This window comes from Pinus tabuliformis, chromosome 7, assembly GCF_031772625.1.
Source record: "Pinus tabuliformis cultivar Carrire ecotype Pingquan chromosome 7, CPIR1, whole genome shotgun sequence".
Taxonomy (NCBI): domain Eukaryota; kingdom Viridiplantae; phylum Streptophyta; class Pinopsida; order Pinales; family Pinaceae; genus Pinus; species Pinus tabuliformis.
The window spans coordinates 712,177,797-712,199,250 of record NC_142293.1 but is presented as its reverse complement, the minus strand read 5'-3'; the positions used below and the strand labels follow the sequence as shown (position 1 = coordinate 712,199,250).

At 39.5% G+C, this 21,454-nt stretch overlaps 1 pseudogene; it reads right to left on the bottom strand.

Annotated features, from left to right (window-relative positions):
- Window positions 1–1,617: 1,617 nt before the first annotated feature.
- The window catches only part of LOC149249504 (autophagy-related protein 18d pseudogene), a 111,682-nt pseudogene continuing 91,845 nt past the window's right edge, over window positions 1,618–21,454 (bottom strand).

Sequence of the window (21,454 nt, the reverse complement as noted above, 5' to 3'; positions counted from 1 at the left end):
TTCCCATGGTATTTTATAGATCTGTTCAAGGGAACTATGGTTATGTTCTAGTCCAGGGTTAATGAATTGGGGTTTATAGATGCTTCAACATGTGTGTGTGTGTGTATATTATATATTATATATTTATATATATATATATGTATATTGTAACATTGAAATGAATGTAATGAAAAATCAATATGGTAGTCCCGATTTTGGGATCTAGGGGAAAATCTCTGTGTGTATCTATTTTAAGTTTTATGCTCTCACCATTTTTTATTTTCTGTTTTTAAGAATTAGTTTGCAATATTTTTTATACAGGGTTAAAACCTATAATTTTGATGTAATTAAGCTTTTAGAAAGGCTTGGGATACTCCATTGTAATGGGCTTAGAGACTTGGTTGGCCTTGCTCAAGGGTACAAAGATAACTTTGCCTGGTTTTTCCTATAAGGGTTTTCCAAGGTAAATTGTATGTCAATGTGTGCATGATTTATGTGTTTTTTGTTGTTGGTTAATCATTTCTCTTGTAAGATTTTCTTATTCCTAAAAAAATAGACTACCGCTCATGGTGAATCAAATATAAGTTAAAGTGTCCATCCCTTCTCTAGAAATACTTTTTTGAAGTTACATCCATTTGTCTAATATCCATAAATATTCTATTTCAAAGAGTTTGAAAATTATTCCAGTGCTATTCTCCTCTGTTTTAAGTAAGCCAAATCTCATTCAGAAAAATTTGATTTCAATTTCATTTTTTGAATATCACAAAACATCTCAATGTTTATGTTTTGACCTAAATATATTTCTTGATATTAAAAGAACATGTAACCATATAATAGTCATCTAAATCAACTGAAACCTGAGTAATACAACAATTTTAGCAAATTAGATTTCATTTGAGACACTAGATTATGTCAACACTTACCAGCTATTCTCCAGCAAGGAACATAATACACATAAAATGGAAACACAGAAAATAATGAAAAGACATTAACCTGATCAAGTTAAATTAGTACAAAGAAGATGGTAATGGTTGAAATAAAAAAACAATTAAATTTATGAAACCTAAATTATGACAAAATCTGAACCTTGTTCTTCTCAATGCTAATGGATTATAATTCAACTTATTGCATTATCAAATAATGCATAATTATATTTAACTATATAATGTTACCCCATTCTCTTCCCCGAGCATAAGAAACTATACAGGCTAATACCCGCTTCATCAAACTGTATCTTCTACAAGATTATTTTCAAGAAAATTATGTTCAAACACCTTCACATGGGCTGAAATGTATAAGAAATTTACTTGTTCTCTTAACAAAATCCTGACAGAGAGTAGAAATAGCCACGAATAAAACTAACAATGTTTTAATAATAGTTTAGCCAACCTGCATTACTACTAGAAGTGACTCAAAACCCTATAACTATGTTCACAAATTTCACCTTTCAGTACTTAAGCATGGAACAATTCCTCAATTGATCAATCAATTAGAAATAATACATAAGATCATTATTAACCCTCTCGAACAAAATATGATATCTAAAGACCAATATTTCCAGAGAGGCCATCCTGATTAACCCTTGTCTACGAAAGAAGCTTTATTTTAAGGTCAATGCTTCAAAGCATGAGACTTTAACTAAGGATTGATGGGGATTTTAATGGCCAACATAATTTTTTCAAACATAATAGGTAGATATTCAATCCATACCTCTTGCAATCGAGTGGCATCTAGGGTGTTGAAGGTTCTTATAAGAGTCCCCTTTGTACTAGCAGTCGCAAGGAGGTTTCCATTAAGGGTGAGTGCAAAGCAGGCAATGCGAGAGTCATGGTTAGTTATGAATTGGTCCTCTTGAGACCATAGTTCTTAACTCTCATCTGCCCATGGTGCAAGCTTGAGAAGGCCAACACGAAGCTATTGGGAGCATGATAAATAACACACAAACCCTTAGGGTTTGCCATCATCTCAATATGATGCAACAACTTCAAATCCATGAAATTGTACACAAAAATCTTGTGCTCCAACACCACCACAATCCGATCTTGTCTTAGCTTCATGGATCGAACCTCAGACCTGAAGGATAATTCCTAATACAACGGCTTTGATGATCATCCCATATCATGACCTTATTGGGAAGGTACTGGGGATTTGAAACCCCACCCACGAGGGCCAAAATATTACATCAAAATAACATCTCCACAACACCAATACTGCCATTGTTGAAGTCCCTTCTAAAGGTTTCTCTGAACGAATCACAGTTGTAAACTTGGAAACCCTACTTTGTGCCACAGGAAAAACAACCAAAGTCCAACCTGGAAACCTTGCTCCATGCCACATGCAAAATATATGAATTCCTGGTTGAATGATATGTAGAGAAATAAGGATTATTCACTGGTAGTCTCTGGGGAAGATGAAGAATTTGTATTCGGATCGAGAGATTGGTCAAGCATAGGGGCAGTCCTCTTGCTAGGCGGTGACAAATTCGTTGTCATCGCCATTCATTAATAAATTGGGAAATCACCTTCCATAAAAAAGAAAAAGAAAACAACCCAACCAAAACAAAGATTTAAAACACAAACATCTTTCATTTTAAAGAAAGGTGATAATTCAAGATTTATTTTAAAAAATTAATATCATTGTATAATTTTGTTGTTTGTTCAAGGTAATCTCAAACATCAAATGTGATAATAATCAAATGTGAGCATTTGGCATACATTATGCAAGAGTCCTTCCAAGATATTTTACCTTTGGTCTTTCCCTCAATTTCACTTGCATGAGGGATTGCAATTTCTTGTAGCTTTTGGCCATCAAAAGAATACGATTATCATTGTAGGCCTACATGGAAGGTTACATGGTGAATCTATATTAGATTCGTATGTTATTCCTTGTGCTTATTATTTTTTAGAAGGAATTTTGTTAGCATTACTGATATTTAACAAAATTATGATTTGGTAGGATAAAACCAATGCACAAATACACTATAGTAAGGACAAGTTAGAAGTTCTTGACTATTTGAGGATTGTTATTTCATGTATGCAGCTTATATAGATATGTGTTTGATCTTGTAAATGGTGGTGAAATGGTGCAAAAGGAGTATGCTAATTTTTTAAATTAGATGAATCTAGTGATAACTGATGTTTATTGGTTTGATCCTGACGGTGACGGTTAGATGTATCTAGTGACCCCCCCTAAAAAAAAGGCTCATTTTTATGACTTTCCAAGGAATTTTCAAAAACTACCACTAAATCCCTAAAGGACTTTTAGAGACGATTTTGACACGACTTTTGCAAGCCTAAACCACCATTAAATGTCTTTTTTGTAGTAGTATTTTCATTATATTCCCATTACAAATAAGTTAACCAATATAAAAATTGACATCAAATCGACATTCACAAGATTGATGAAGGGGGGAATAAGGGAATTTCAAATTTAGAAGGGCACAAGTTTTAGAGATATATCATGACAAAGATCAACAATCAAGATAGCCTACAAAATAGGGTTTTGAAAGGTACATAACTTAGCATTAGCATAATATTGATAAATATTTAAAATATAGTTGTACCCTATGTCTCCTATATAATATGGAAAATAAGGAAACATCGTCTCCTAATGAAGCAATCATAACATAAGTGGAAAACGTGGCTGAGTAAGATGCCCTAAAGGACACGGAACTTGATGATCTTGATTTGTCACCCATGGAAGAGGCTCGGAGCATAAGAAGAGAGATCTAATGGAATGCCCATAATTTGGTTTTTTTGTAGTAGCTCGATCATAAAAAAGTCTCCAGAGAAAAAGATATTTGGGTTAATTATTGAGATTGTAGTAGAGTTGAACTAGTTCTTTAAAATAAAGAGAAGAGGAGTAGTTCAAGAAAGGAGCTCATAAAAGGTTGGTTAAGGAGATCGTGACATGGGTAAAGAATTTTGTGGTGGAAGAGAATTATGTGTCTTTTAGTTCTCCAACCATGGAAGTGTAAGCACTAATGCTTGGAGTTGACCTAGAATGGATTGGACTGATATTGAATAACTAAGGGAATAAGGTGCCATGGAGAAAGAACATGCATTAAAGAGGGAAAAATAAGATTTTAATCAAAATTCAATAATTAAGAAGTGGTGGAGGAATATAATGAAGGGGATTCATCACAATACTATGGTAATGAAAATTAGTATTAGTGAGGATGGAAACATATAGGCACAAGTAAAAGAGTTCAAAAGGTTTCAAAGGTGTTAAGAGAATACCAAACATTTGTTCAAATAAGGGTATTTAATAAATGGAAAGAGCTTAGAGAGAAGAATAGGTGGGAAGAATGTGTCTAGAAATTTGGAAGAGAAAAGAGAAGTGATGGCACAAGGAGGTGAGCATGTTCAGTTAGGTGGATCATGATTGTCTAAAAGGAAGCCTCAGTTTGTAAGGTGTTGATTAGCCTATGGAGAGAGATATGATCAAAAAGGAAGAAGAGGAAGAAATAGTTGGTAATGTGTTCTAATTGTTTGAACTAGAGGAAGGACGAGTAGTATGCATGATATAGCCTAAGAAAAGTGGATCCAATCCAAACCAACCACCCTATGAATTTTAAAAAGGTAATCCCAACTTTTTATTCTACTTTTGACTTGAAAGCACCTTTTCTTAGTAGATTGGGATATGGTAGTAGTGAAAAACAAATGAAGGTGGGAATACAAGTAGAAGTGGCATATGTTATGTTTGAATTTTAGTTCAAGTGGGGGAGTAGGCCTAATGATTCAAACAAGTCCATAAGGTTTTATCTTGGTGAACAATCCAACCAACGATATGGTTATAGTAGTTCAATAACTTTATGAAGGGTGGTGGTGATGAAAAACCACATTAGTTCTTATGTTGATTCATCTAAAGGGTGAAAAGGATTGTAGTTCTAGTTTCTAAGTTGATAAAGTTCCTAACCACATTGTGGGGGAAGCTTCTCTAATGGTGCATGAAGTTCATATAGATTTATCCCTAGGGTGTAGCTAAGGCCTTGGATGAATTAAAGGTGGGATTTATAGCTAAGTTCTAGAGGCTAAACATTGAACAACAAAAATTCACTAAGCTAAAGGAGATTAAGAAAATGGTTGGAGAAAGTTCTCAGGAGTATGATGAAAAATTACAAAACTTGATCAACAAACTCTCCTATACTATCCATGAAACTCAACACAAAGAATGATCCATTCAAAGTTTGTTTCTCTTTAATAGTGTACCATTAATGCAATAGTCATGGGTGACATAGAGGGATGCCTTATCTTAGGCCATGAGGATAGAATCTTGTATGGTGAACATCCATTTTACTAAAAATTGTCATGCTTGGTAGGATCTAAGAGAGAATTATGTAAGGAGTTCCTTCTAGGTAAAGGGCATTGGTATCACTATTGCTAAAGGGGTGACCTATGAGGATACATTGTGATGAGCCCCATTAATGGGTAATTATATGGGCTCATTTTGCCTCCTAACTTAGCTTAATCCACCATTCTCATTAGATTATTGCATGTTTTTTATTATATTTATGCTAATAGAGTGAGTTGGGTTGGTCATTATGCCTTGAAGTCTAATGTGTGCTTAATGCAGATTTTTGGTTAATTTTGGAGACAAAGTCAAAGATTTAATGAACATTTGGTAGCAAATATTCGAAGAAAACAAGGGAGAGGATTTATAGGAGGGTGTTCCCCTCATTTATGACTCCCTACTTCGAATTCTCCTTCAGAAAGCTTGGAGCACAAGCAGCCACATCAATGCACCAAAGAGGTAGCTGAGCAAGTGGAGTATAACTGTTGTCTATCTCAAGTTTTGGGAGCCAAGCCTCCCTAATTTTAAGGGAGCTATTGGAAGCTCCAGTTGTATAAGTAGAGAGGCCTAGGGCCTCATTAGGTTGTTGGATGTTAGTCAAATTTTCGCACTTTTGTTGCAGCTTTGCTCTGCTCAACTTCGAGCTTACTTTTGTAGACAATTTCATGTAACCTTACTATTTTTTTGATAATGAAGATGAGATTGTTTCTGAGCTAGCACTGAGTTACCTCAAAGGGCTGAAGCTCTTGGGTTAGGGCCCAATCTAAGTAGCCAAGCACCTCTTGTTTTGTATTTATATGTTTTGTTTTAGTTTATGAATGAGTTGTTGTTAGATAGATTTCTTCCTTAGTCAAGAATAGGTTGCTTTTGGTAATTTAAAAAGTTGTTTCCATTTCAGTTTGTTGTAGTAGGTTGAATAGTGATAGAAGAAGATACAAAAAGGCCATTAACAGAGCCTTGACCTCCTTTCTCCTCTCTGGGACCATGAACTGAGGCCAAGACCCTATGGTTGCCACAAAAAAACACAGATTTGTCTTTGCCATAGGATTTCTAGTGTTGCAGCTTGTTAGAAGGTTAATGCTTTGCTATAGATCTATTTCATCATGCTCATTTCTATCTTTACAATAAATTTCTTTCCATGATTTCTTTCCATATAGCATTGTTCAACATTTACTTTCCTAGATCAGAATTTAGACTAGTTTGATGAACAGTTCTGTCTTTTTAGTGCAGCTAGTTTCTTTGCTTGCTTAGTTCCAAAGCTTGATTTTCAGTTCTCTTGCAGTACATCTCTGCTCACAATAAGTCAACCAATGAGCCTTCACCATCTCTTTTTGATCTATGTTCCACAGGTCATCCAAAGTCCCTCACAAATCTGCCCTAATTTTTTGCACTTTTCCCATGAACTTTCCTCTCTTTCCTAGAACAAGTCCAACCATCTTTCTCTTCCCTAATCTTCCTTGATGAACCTTAGACACCTTAACACATCCTCCTAGCCATCAGCTACCCTTTCCACCCATTTTCCCACCTTCAAAACCTCTAAAACAACTCTCGGCATCCTCCATGTAGACCTCTTGTAGATCCCCTGCAGCCTCCTGTAGATTTTCCTGTGGGTGCCTTTTTGGAGTCCGATTGCAGGGAAAGCCTCCAGGAGGCCACCTGGGACCTCCTAGGACCCCTCCACACCTTCCTATGCCTCTACAAACTCCAAAGTCGCCCTCCATTGCTACCTAATCGCTGCCACATTCACAAACAAATAAATTACATACATGGCAATTTCACCTAAAAACACATAAAAATCCAAAAAGTTGTTTTTTTTTCTCATTTCCTTCTAGAAATAGCTTGAATAGATGTTGCTTACTTCCTAAGTAGGTAATGGCATTCATTTTATGGTTTTTCACCTCTCTTTCTACACAAGTAGGGTTAGCTGGTTAATTAGGGTTTGCTAGGGTTACTTCACATTTCAGTCTTCTTTCACTTTCTGCAAGTAGAGTAGCCCCTGTAGGTTAAACTTTCCTTTCTTTCATCACATATAAGCTTCTTTTGGAATTCATAGAAGTTGGCTTGAGCTCCTAGTGATCTTGCGCCAACTGACCAAGTGACAGCTGCAGTAAGAACTAGTACTTGTGCATACAACATCGTCGCTTCCAAGTTTGTTACGAACTACTGGGTTGATAAAAAGTAAAGTAGGAAGCCCAGGAGTTGCAGCATTTATTGTGGAACGAATGTCCATTGAACTCCATAGAAGTTTGTTTAGTTTGTGAAGAAGATCATTCTACAGATAAGTGCCCTTCCTTGCCCGGACTTAAAGTTGTATACCAAGTGGCTGAAGGAGCCACTGAACCACTCTATTTCATAAACCAAAGGAGACCACATGGACCTAGACCATACCAGCAGGGAATGCAAGGGACATCTCAGGCATACTACAACCCCAACCAAGCCACTTCCATACCTTCTTGGGGCCCTCCTGCTCATCCTTCCTAGTCCACACCTCCTCCTTGGTCCTATCCATCTCAATATCATGCCCAACCAACTGCTCATGCATTTCAATCCTATTCTCAGCCACAACCTCAGTGGAATGCATCTCATCAGGGGTGGAGGCCCCAATACAACTCTCCTCCTGCTCTTTTTCCTCCACCACCTACTCAACCACAACCATTGCCTCCTACTCCACCAAGGCAACCCCAAATGCTTGATCAACCAAACCCGAACCTAAACAACAGACAGGCTCAACAAGTATATAGTGGGGAACCATCATGCCCAACCTATGCTATGGAGATTCAGGAGATTAACCTACGATCTGGGAAGGTTCTCCCAGATAGCTAGCTTCCCCTCAGGAGGTTGAGGAAGATAAAGACGAAAGTGAACCAAAAGAAATTCCACCCTTTCCTGAGAGACTATCTGGGACAACACAACCCACCCCAGAAGAAACTAAACTTCTAGGAGAATTGAAACAGTTATGTGTAAAGATACCACTTCTCCAAGCCATAAAGGATGTGCCTATATATAATAAGATGATCAAAGAGAAGTGCTTCAAGCATCCAAGCAGGCGCAAAAGAGATGCCCCAACCATCAATGTCATAGGACAAGTGTTCAACCTGATGTTGGGGCAGGTAATCTGTCTGAAATATTTAGACCCTGGAAGCCCAATAGTTGATGTCCACATCAATGGCACCATGATCCCACATACCTTGATTGATTTGGGAGCTGCCATTAATGTGATGACAAAGGACACCATGCTCAAGCTCAAACTCCAGGGCTCCTTGAGAAAGACCACGACAGTACTGCAGCTAGCAGACCGCTCCATTGTGACCCTCAAAGGTATTGTGGAGGATGTGATGGTCTCCATTGATTCTTGGGAGTACCCTGCTGATTTCTTAGTTCTCTAGCCAAAGGAAAAGCTCACTGGGTATCCTCTCATCCTGGGAAGGCCTTGGTTGGCCACCGCCGATGCTTACATCAGTTGTCGGGCTGGGAACATGACCATCAAGAACGGGCATATGTCCAAGCAGCTAATCCTATACCCTCCTACCCAACCCCTGCTAGAACATGATCTACCTCTCTGGTTGGAGGAGGAGGATGAGGATGAAGTCTATTATGCACCACTGTGTGCAGTAGAAACTGTCATGGGGGGGGAAACCACAAAATGAGGATGATATCATTGGAAATTTAATTCAGAATCCACCCCCAGTATGTTGCCATTAGAAGATCTAGTGAAAGAAACCCAAGACAATCCCTAATTGATCTTGTGTGGTCGACCCGACCTCTCTCCATGTTAAGAATATAGAGTTTAGCCCAGAAAGAACCTTGAAAATCAACTCATCCCTATCCACCTCCCAGGAGAAGGAATTGTGCAGCTTATTAAGAAAACATTTAGATGCCTTCGCCTGGAGTTATAAGGAGATGAAGGGAGTGCACCCTTTAGTATGTACTCATCATATATACATTAAGGAGGATTGCAAACCAGTCAGGCAGCCTCAAAGGAGGATGAATCCAACCCTTAAAGACATTGTTAAGGAAGAATTGAAAAAACTGCTTGATGCGGGATTCATCTACCCCATCTCTAACAGTGAATGGATCTCTCCTTTGGTGATAGTGCCAAAGAAAAATGGTAAGTGGAGAATCTTTGTCGATTATCGGGAACTGAATAAGGCCACTAAAAAGGACCATTTTCCTTTGCCTTTCATAGATCAAGTGTTAGATGGTTTGGCGGGGAAAAAGTTTTTCTCCTTCCTAGATGGGTTTAGCGAATACAATCAGATCCAAATCAGCCCGGAAGATCAAGATAAGACCACTTTCACTTGTCCTTGGGGTACCTTTGCATACCAGGTCCTTCCTTTTGGTTTGTGCAACGCTCCAGCCACTTTCCATAGAGCAGTATTGAGTATATTCTCTGAACTGGTTCATGATGCGGTGGAAATATATATGGATGACTTTACTCCTTATGGTTCTAACTTTCAAGAAGCTTTATCTAACCTAGGGAAAGTTTTGGACAAGTGTATTGAAATGAACCTGTCTCTCAATCCGGAAAAATGTGAATTTTTTATGACCAAAGGGACCGTGCTAGGTCATGCAATATCTCAACAAGGATTGCAGGTGGAACCCAACAAATTGCTATCATTCAAAGGGTCCCACCTCCTCAAAAGGTGAGAGATGTCCGAAGTTTCCTAGGCTCAGCAGGATATTACAAAAGATTCATTAAATATTTCAATAAGTTAGCCTCTTCGTTGTTTGGTCTTTTGGGAAAAGATGTCAAGTTCATATGGACTAAAAACTGTCAAGAAGCCCTAGATACCTTGAAAATCAAACTTGTGACTGCCCCAATTTTGAGAGGCCCAAACTGGGCCCTACCTTTCCACATTCACATAGATGCCTCAAACAAAGCAATAGGAGCAGCCTTGGGGTAGATTGATGAAAAGGTACCTTATGCCATATACTTTTTAAGTAAAAATTTGTCCAAGGCAGAGTTAAACTACACGGTCACCGAGAAGGAACTCCTAGCTGTAGTACATTCCTTAAATAAGTTCAGACATTACATCACAGGCTATCAAACCTTTGTACACACTGATCATGCTGCAATTAGGTATTTAATGAATAAACCAGATGTAAATGCTCACATTATTAGATGGTTGCTTTTACTGCAACAGTTTGATTTAACCATTGTTGATAAGCCTGGTAAAGAAAATGTTGTTGCTGACTTTTTGTCTAGAGTAAATTTGCCTGCAGGTGAGGAAGGAATGGTGGACGATCAAATGCCAGATGAGCACCTATTTGCTATCTTAGTACTCTCTCCATGGTTTGCTGATATAGAAAATTACTTGGTTTCAACACAGTTCCCACCACACCTGTCCTCGAAAGAGAAGAGCAAGATCGTGAGGAAAAGCACCCCTTTCACTTGGATTAGGGGCAATCTCTTCAAACTTGGCCCAGATCAGATCTTGAGAAGATGTGTCAGGGAGGAGGAAGTTTTTGACATTCTCCTAACCTATCATGACGGGCCTTGTGGAGGCCATTTTGCAGCAAAAAGGACTGCCTTCAAAATCTTGCAAGCAGGTTACTATTGGCCCACTCTTCATCAAGATGTGAAGAGATATACCAGCCAATGCGATCGGTGCCAAAGGATGGGGAAACCTACTCCAAAGGATGAGATTCCCATGCAACCTCAAGTGACTTTTGAGCCATTTGAGAAGTGGGGCATGGACTTTGTGGGTCCTATCAACCCTCCTTCAAAACAAAGGCAATACATCATTGTGTGCACTAATTATCTGACAAAATGGGTAGAGACAAAAGCAATCAAGGCAACAACAGAGGAAAAAGTAGCTGAGTTTTTAAGAGAGAACATCTTCTATAAGTTTGGGTATCCAAGAGAACTGGTTACAGATCAAGGCAGTCAGTTCACTTCCAATTTGATTGAAGACCTACTCACACATCATAAAATCAAGCACATGACTTCCACCCCTTACCATCCACAAGCCAATGGGCAGGTGGAAGTCACTAATAGAGCTCTGGAAGGAATTCTGACCAAGGTAGTCAGCATCAGCAGAAAAGATTGGGCGGATAGACTAGTTGAGGCCACCTGGGCCTACAACACAACATGGAAGACTACCACAGGGTTCACACCCTATGAACTGGTCTAGGGGAAGAAGGCTTTACTGTCAATAGAATTTGAATACAATACACTAAGGATGGTAGCTCAGCTGGACCTAGACCTCAGCCATGCACAAAGGGAAAGGCTACTCTAGCTCAATGGATTGAATGAACAAAGACTGCAGGCCCTTCTCCACACAGAGGTAGTCCAGCTTCAAAGAAAAATATGGCATGATCAAAATATCAGGGAGAAGCAATTCCAAGAGGGAGATTGGGCACTGCTCTATGACTCAAGGTATAAATACTTCAAAGGAAAGCTGAGGACAAGATGGCTGGGACCCTACACTGTGGAAAAATGCAATGACAATGGTTCAGTTCTGATCAGAACCATTGATGAGGAAGCCATCCCCATGCTTGTCAATGGACATAGGTTGAAAATTTACAAGAAGCCCCTCTCCAAGCAAGAGTTCATTGAAGATATGAATAAGACAGTGTTGGTAGTGGAGCAAGTCTCAGCATCCACTCCACCCACTTACTAAAGAAGCAAAAAAAAAAAAGAAAAATAATAAGGGCTCAAGTGAAAACCTCCATGAGGTGCTTGAGTCCCATCATTGGGTTGAAAACCTCTTTTGAGGCGGCTCAGTGATGACAAAAACAAAAAAAGAGAGAATAAGATCCCTGGGTGAAAACCTCCCTTGGAGGCACTAAGGCAGGCAATTAGGGTGAAAACCTCCTAGAGCTGCCCTAGTTGTCTTTAAAAACAAAAAAAAGAGAGAGAAAAAGCTAGAGAAAAAAGGAAGAGGAAATTGACTTTTAACATGCATTGCAAGTTATAGGTGGACAACAAGAAGCAAGAGAGGATGCCACAGAGCTTATTTCACCTCCTCCATACTCTTCTCAATCATTTCTGACCTTTCTTCCACCTCACTATGTGTTTTTTTCCGAACACTGTGTATCCTACAGGAGGCCCTGTGTGTTCTACAAGAAGCTCCTGTAGAAATCACAAAGAGATGGAAATGGATTTTAAAAATAGTTTGAGGAGCTGGGAAGTTTCATGAAGACCCCGTAGGCCCTCCTACAGCTATCCACCCTCCTGGCCATCCATCCCACACCGGCACCACCTCATTATCATGGATTTCTTCCCTTCCTGCAGAAAAAACATAGAAACCAGTTTTTAGAAAAAACAAAGAAATAAAAGGAAAAACACCTCCAAAGCTCACCTACAGCTTACCAAATACCTCTCCATCACCATCAACATCTCTGGTAGCATCCTCACAGCTCCCAGCACAAGAATCAGCTAAATTTTTTAAAGGGAGAAGCAACTACAGGAGCTCCTGTAGGATATCCTGTAGTAGCTAATCCCCTTAAAATCAAGGCACAACAGTAGAATAGGTGCAACCATAGGATTGAAAAGGATGTCGGAAGCAGATCCAGCCAGAGGGTACCTGCACAAAGCAAACAAGCCACACATCAAAAAGTAGAAAGCATGCAGCAACTAAAATACAAGCATGCAGCAGCAAAGGAACCAAAATGCACCACAGCACGAACATTCGACTTGCAGGTAAGTGTCTAACCCTCTCCTCTATTGCATCTGTGTAATTGAAAATATGCATAAGCAAATGAGATGGTTAGGGTTGAATGATAAAGGTGGCCAGTTAACTGGCCACCCTCATCCAGTTGACTGCGCTCATCCGGAGATGCCACCACATGTGTGCCTAGTCAACTCACAGAAAATCCAAAGGACAGGTAGTGGAGGTTATACAAACTCCGATGAACTCCGATGCAATGATGGGAAGTGATTGCAGGAAAGAGTCATGAAGAGCCATGATGACAGAGCAGTGGGGACCAACGGTCCGAATCTGGAAATGTACCTTTTTGCCAGCTCACCCCATCACTGGAAATATCTCAAAGAAGACATAAGTATTCCTCCTCGAAACTCCTTCACCACCTTTTCTTCCATTTTGTCCTCGTCCACTTAGCTGCAGCAAGCTCCATACCACCTCCATAGCCTCGAAAACATCATTCTCTATCGATTTCAGCCAACCTTCTGCTATTGGAGTCCTACAGGAGCAGTAACAGGTTCTACAGGAGCACCTACAACCAGTTCTACAGGAGGGACAATAAGCAGTTTTTAAGGAAGAAACACAGGGTTTTTGCTCAAATTCTGGCTTGAAGAGGTAGGCTCTATACAGACCCACCTTGAATATTAATATGTGTAAGAAATGATACAATTTTAAGGAGGAATTAAGCCTGTAGAAGAGAGGAATTCCATAAAAACATTTCTGCCTGTTTTCCTAAAAGAAAAAACACAATTTTTCTCTGTTTCCTGTGTCTTCAATTTTTTTTTTGTCTCCATCTCTACCTGGGGTGTTCCAAAAGGGTATAAGCAAAATGACAGGGGGATTCATGAGGAAGGAACCCATAAATTCAGTCAGGCTCCATGAACATCCCGAGGTGGTAGCCATTTTCACCAGAGCCAATTGGATGCCATTTTTCGAAAAATTTCGAGGGTTTGATGAAGAAGTGGCTCAGGAGTTTTCCCTTGCTTTAGTACCTCATTCAAAGACCCATGCCACTGTTACTTTCAGAGGTCTCACCATGGAAATCACCCCAGAATATATCAACAGAGTTACCAACCTCCCCCTTGGATTACCTTGGAGCAAAGATTAAAAGCCAATGGGACAAGTTGCCAAGAAAACCTTCTTCCAACCAAATGAACATCTGTAGAAGACAAAAATGGCATTAGAAGAACAAGCATACCTTACCCTTGGGATGAAGTCAGTTACTAAATCATCAAGTATATTTCCTGTGAAGGGAGGTATAACATAGTTTATGGCTACCATTGCATTAGAAGAACAAGCATACCTTACCCTTGGGATGAGGTCAGTTACCAAATCATCAAGTATATTTCCTGTGAAGGGAGGTATAACATAGTTTATGGCTACCATTTTAGACTTCTCCATGAGCTGAGATATGGCATGGACACTCCCACACCCCAAAAACTCAGCATCCCCTATTTTCTCCTGCAGTCCCTTATAGACTCCAGCATTAAGTTAAAGGCAGGAGGTCCAGATCAGTTGGCTCACCATGGGTTAATTAAACTATTAGTGGAAGAAGCCCTCCACACCTTCACAATCCCCATAGCATGGGAAATCTTCAGAAATATGACAAGAGAAGATGATATAAAGGCCCTCACATATGACCACAGTCCTTCTGAAAGTGAGGGGGAGGAACAACAAGAAGAAGAAGGGGAGGAAACTGAGGAGAAAACAGAGGAGGAAGACACCAAAACAGAGAAGTAGGAAACTAAACCAGAGGAGGAGGCACACAAAACAGAGCAAGAGGAAATAAAATCAGTAGAGACAAAGAAGACAAAAGGAGAGGAACAAGGGGCAGAAAAGACAGAAGTGTCTCCTAAGACCCTAGAAAGGGAGGTAGCAGCTGCTCTTGCTGCCCTCAGCACCCCTGTTAAACCCAAACAAAAGAGGAAGAGGTGAACATCAATGTACTTCAGGGCTCAGAAAAGCACAAGGATAAAAATGGGAAAACCACAGCCATCTTCAACAGTGCCTATTGTAATTGAAGATTCACCCACTGTCAAAGGGGAAGAATCTCCCTCTAAAACCCCCATCACATATGAAAGAGGAAGTCCCAGATCTTCCACTTGGAAGGAAAGAGTGCAACTACAAGACTCAAAAATAGCTCTACAGGAAGCACAGACTGTTCTACAGGAGACCCTAACTAAGCTACAGGAGACCGAAAAACTGGAACAAAGGGTAGAAGAACAGCCAAAGGGGAAGGAGGAAACAACAGAGACCCAAGAACCTGACCCCCAGCCTAGTTTGGGCTCTTATTACAATCTCCTTGAGGGGGGGAAATCATTCCACAGAAATTTGCAGTCCCACTTTTCTTTGAGCTGGAGAAAGAAAGAATAAGGAGCCATAGATGGATGCAAATTGCCAAATCTAAGGGGGTAGAGGATATTGGCCACATGGAGAACAAGCTTAGAGAGATGGGCAGGGAATTAAGTGATGTAAGACATAGAGAGGCAATCAGAAGAACTCACTTGGAAACAGAAAATGAGTTGCTAAGAAAACAGCTGCAAGAAAAAGAGACACAATTGGCATGCATGGCTAGCTGGTCTATGGAGGCACTACAATGCAGGACACTAGCAAAATCATATGGAGTATACCTCAAAGACCAATGGCTGTAGTTTCAGATCAAGACATTGGCACAGACAGGCACCATGTCTTTCCAAGATTATAAACAGTTTACAGACTTATGTGACCAAAGTTCAGCAGAAGACAAGGCAAAGATAGCAGAGTTTTATTTGCATAACTTGGCCCTCATTGATATGAACCTATGGGACCCCAATGCTAGGCTAGGGGACTTGCAACTGATGGCCATGGAATCATGGATGAATCATGAGGAGAAAAGGGCAACAGAAATCAAAAAGTTGATGGCAAAAGAGCAAAATGAACCCTTAATGATTAGAGCTGAGCCATCAAATCCATGGCTCTCATCAGTGTCCACCAGCTACTTGCAAATAATCCTCAAAGTGCCCCTAAGTATATCAATGAGCAGGCTCAGGCCATTGCACATTTTGAGGACATGGAAAGATTACTTGGGGAAGACTGTATTCATGCTTGTATGAGGAGGTGGAACACTCTCCCACACAGTCTGCAAATTAGGGAGTATCACTCCCCAACAAGGATGAAAGAAGCATTAAGGAGAGTGCCACTGTACAAGCGCTCTATGCAGAGTTTGAAGGCCAATTGGATTGGCCTCAAATTGAGTCCCCCACTGCTGTTAGGCCTACTGGAAGGTGGAAAAGAGGAAGAAGAACAACAACAGTGGGAAGAGGTGGACAAAAAGGCAGGATTCCATGACAAAGAAGAGGACCTCACATCAGAAGCATGGGATGTCAGGGAGGCCATCAGGGCCATCAAAGATGAGGAGATGGACTAGTTGCTTAGAGGATGAGCAACACATTCAGTAGGGGGGTGATGATGAGCCCCATAAATGGGTAATTATATGGGCTCATTTTGCCTCCTAACTTAGCTTAATCCACCATTCTCATTAGTTTATTGCATGTTTTTTATTATATTTATGCTAATAGAGTGAGTTGGGTTGGTCATTATGCCTTGAAGTCTAATGTGTGCTTAATGCAGATTTTTGGTCAATTTTGGAGACAAAGTCAAAGATTTATGACTCCCTACTTTGAATTCTCCTTCAGAAAGCTTGGAGCACAGGCAGCCACATCAATGCACCAAAGAGGCAGCCAAGCAGGTGGAGTATAACTGCTGTCTATCTCAAGTTTTGGGAGCCAAGCCTCCCTAATTTTAAGGTAGCTGTTGGAAGATCCAGTTGTATAAGTAGAGAGGCCTAGGGCCTCATTAGGTTGTTGGATGTTAGTCAAATTTTTGCACTTTTGTTGTAGCTTTGCTCTGCTCAACTTCGAGCTTACTTTTGTAGACAGTTTCATGTAACCTTACTATTTTTTTGATAATGAAGATGAGATTGTTTATGAGCTAGCACTGAGTTACCTCAGAAGGCTGAAGCTCTTGGGTTAGGGCCCAATCCAAGCAGCCAAGCATCTTTTGTTTTGTATTTATATGTTTTGTTTCAGTTTATGAATGAGTTGTTGTTAGATAGATTTCTTCCTTAGTCAAGAATAGGTTACTTTTGGTAATTTAAAAAGTTGTTTCCATTTCAGTTTGTTGTAGTAGGTTTATTAGTGATAGAAGAAGATACAAAAAGGCCATCAACAGAGCCTTGACCTCCTTTCTCCTCTCTGGGACCATGAACTGAGGCCAAGACCCTATTGCTACCACAAAAAACATAGATTTGTCTTTGCCATAGGATTTCTAGTGTTGCAGCTTGTTAGAAGGTTAATGCTTTGCTGTAGATCTATTTCATCATGCTCATTTCTATCTTTACAATAAATTTCTTTCCATGCTTTCTTTCCATATAGCATTGTTCAACATTTACTTTCCTAGATCAGAATTTAGACTAGTTTGATGAACAGTTCTGTCTTTTTAGTGCAGCTAGTTTCTTTGCTTGCTTAGTTCCAAAGCTTTATTTTTTGTTCTCTTGCAGTACATCTGTACTCAAAATAAGTCAACCAATGAGCCACCACCATCTCTTTTTGATCTATGTTCCACAGGTCATCCAAAGTCCCTCACAAATTTGCCCTAATTTTCTGCACTTTTCCCATGAACTTTCCTCTCTTTCCTAGAACAAGTCCAACCATATTTCTCTTCCCTAATCTTCCTTGATGAAACTTAGACACCTTAACACATCCTCCTAGCCATCAGCTACCCTTTCCACCCATTTTCCCACCTTCAAAACCTCTAAAATAGCTCTCGGCATCCTTCTGTAGACCTCCTGTAGATCCCCTGCAGCCTCCTGTAGATATTCCTGTAGGTGCCTTTTTGGAGTCTGATTGAAGGGAAAGGCCACCTGGGACCTCCTAGGACCCCTCCACACCTTCTTATGCCTCTACAAACTCCAAAGTCACCCTCCATCGCCAACTAATCACTGCCACATTCACAAATAAATAAATTACATACATGACAATTTCACCTAAAAATACATAAAAATCCAAAAAGTTGTTTTTTTTTTCTCATTTCCTTCTAGAAATAGCTTGAATAGATGTTGTTTACTTCTTAAGTAGGTAATGGCATTCATTTTATGGTTTTTCACCTCTCTTTATGCACAAGTAGGGTTAGCTAGTTAATTAGGGTTTGTTAGGGTTACTTCACATTTCAGTCTTCTTTCACTTTTTGCAAGTAGAGTAGCCCCTGTAGGTTAAGCTTTCCTTTCTTTCATCACATATAAAGCTTCTTCTGGAATTCATAGAATTTGGCTTGAGCTCCTAGTGATCTTGCGTCAGCTGACCAAGTGACAGCCTGCAGTAAGAACTAGTACTTGTGCATACAACATCGTCGCTTCCAAGTTTGTTACGAACTACTGGGTTGATAAAAAGTAAAGTAGGAAGCCCAGGAGTTGCAGCATTATTGTTGCAATACTGGTGCTCACCACATTGGTAGATATTGATGCAAGAGAATCATTTCAACAATTTATTTCAAAATTTTCATTTGTCCTCGAGAAGGTCTTAGAGATTTCTAGAAGAGGAAGTTGGTTTCCTTATTGCCCTATAATTTTGTAGAATTTCTAATTACATCTTTAGGATAGGAAATTTTATCAATTTTAGGTAGAAGTTAGGATGTTGTTTGATTTTTAGGGGATTTGAATTTATCTGTGTTTTGGGAAGTTTTAGTGTCTACAGATAAACGCTTAAACCCCTAGACTAGTAGCTAAGTCTAGAACAACAGTGCAAAGCATTCTCTACTTTTTCTATGACCAATAGATTAAATAAGAGGTAAAGAAGCCTACTTGAAGCTTTCACTTACTCCTTATCTCCCTTGACCAATTCTGTCGCTCCTTTCCATACTTAATCCGCTTGAAGAGTACTTGCACACAGATAGAAGACAAAAACCGATCAAAGCATATGATAATGATCTATTGATTAAACATAGCATGGAATCAAGTACATAGTACACATATGAAAGCATCAATGAATAACACAAGCATATGGAAAAAGCTTTGAACACTTTATTAGTAAAAGGAAGAGTTACAACCCAATTTGCTTGATTCAGCATCACTCCTCCAGTTCAATCCCATCCTCTCCTCATAACAAGCAAGACATTTTGACATCATTACAATACTTGAAATCAACTCAAGTCTCATACTAATAGCATCTCCCTATAATTCAATGATTTCCAGCCCCTAATCACTTAGATGAGTGGTCTTTTTATAGGTGAATGAAGGAATTTATGCCATAAATGGTGATAATGAATTCCCTCCCAAACTTAGGATTTAGTTCCATGGAGGAAGGGATAAAGGGATTGATGTTCCTTAACTCCCTACCTCATCCAAATTCGAGCTCAAAGGAGTAGATAAACTTGGGAAACTTCTAGATGCATCCAATGGATAAGAATATTCCCAAACCCCAATGCAATTTCGCTCAAATTCGCCTAGCACAAGCCAAAGAGGGCTCAAGTGTGCTGCATAGCACCCTAGTAGTGTACTGGACTACACTACAACGCACCCTAATGAAGGCTTGCCTGCGCTGATCTTCTTAGAGGAAGTTTCTAGATGATTTCAGTCATGGAACTTCTTGGGAAGCTAGGCATTCTGATGGTTGACTTCTTTAGGGCATGTAACAACTGAATTAGGGTTTGATGGGCCCTAATAGTACTGATCTGTAGGTTGGGGTTGATGTGCCCAAATGGATCTATAACAGTTTCCCCCTAAAGCATGAAGTCGTAAATATGTATGTTGAGTGAAATGCTTTATCATATGGAGAGGAGGTTTCGAAGCGGAAGGTGACGCACATCAATTACAATACATATATCTTGATAATTTGATTTTTTCTCATGAACTTGCTGAGGGAAGGCATACCCATGCTTAGCTTATAAACTTTCATTACATGTACAAATATAGTTGTCTACAGATATAGACCCATGAATGGATGACCATGAATGTAAGGCCATTGTACATTTGATTTAGTACTCCTAAAAATATCGTAGCCCGGATGGATGAAACTAGATCCGGGGTCTTCAATCTCATTCAATCTTTCGCTCAAGTACAAGTCTAACCATGTGAATAGATGATCTGAAGTTGAACATGGGAAGACATCGTCTGATTACCAGCCAATGATGTAAGCCGTTAACAGACGTGAGAGGAATCACCGATAATGATAATGACCCTCAAGGTACTACAGTACATTTCGCATGGTGTGAATAAATGATTTGATGTCAAACACCATACAAATTCTTTCGGTCAAAGGCCAGTGATGTCAACCTATCGCCGGAAGTGAGAAACCTGCCATTGATGTATGCAAGCCTCAAGGTACTGAAGGGGTGTTTCTAAGTCAACTTCTTGGATAATGTGCTGATGTCAACAAGAAGTGACTCATCATAGGAGGGCCTTGATGTATCCCACATCAATGACACGAAACGAGGTAAATGATTTTGGAGATGAAAAATCGACTAACGACAAAAGGTTCAGGAATGGTGGTCATGAAAATGAAGGTTTACGGTATTGCAAAGGATGAAGTTTGAACTGAATGACTTCTCTTGAACATGTCGGCAACACTAAGATGAATTGGTAGCATTGACCCAAAACAAAGTAATGGATGGTATGATAGACCAACGGTGTGATAACCATCAAGCTGAATGACCCAACCCACATAGTCACAGTGATGAGGTGAAAGTGTCATGTTCAAGAGCGACTTGCTACCATAAAGTGTTTTCCCCTTTTTCCAATTTTCCCCAGTCATTGCTAACCAGTACCTCTTTATTTTTAATCAAGCTTGAGGAGGATAACATATTCTTGTTGTATAATTTCACCCTTCGGGTGAATCCATCGCTATTTGATGTTTTAACGAGTCTAACGAAGGTGAAACTCGGTCTTGTCTAGATGGACAAGTTTGTCACTATTTGATGTTTTTAATGAGTTTAACGACAAAGATAACTCGGTCCTTTTCATGTTTAGAGAGTTTGAAAAGGGACAAAAAGAAAACTCCACAAGTTCTTTTTTGTAAATTAATCTCTCAAGCCCGAAAAAGCATAAAATAATACAAGAGAGATATCATTTCCAATCCATTAACGAGCTGGAAAGGACAAGTGCTCGACAATCTTTTCATATTTAGAGAGTCTGAAAAGAGCTTAAAGAGGACTCCACTTTGAGGAACGAGTGGTGTCTAGGATAGCAACTGGTTCTGGTGATGTTGGAACTTCTCAAAACATGTTGATTTATGTGAAGAGGCTGGCTAATAAGACCACTCATTGCAACTGTTCCTCAAAAAAGGTAAAACAACCAAATGAAAGCGTATGATCAGCCAAAGAGATGGTGGTGATGGAATGAAACAACTAAGGCTCAAAAGGCTAGTAGAATGGCAATCACAAGGGTTAAAATGGAAATGGGTTCATTTTTACACAAGCTTGAACCATAGGGAACTATGCTTGGATTCAGTTTCATGTTTACACAAGCTTGAAATGAAAAACTATGCTTGGATTCAGTTTCATTTTTA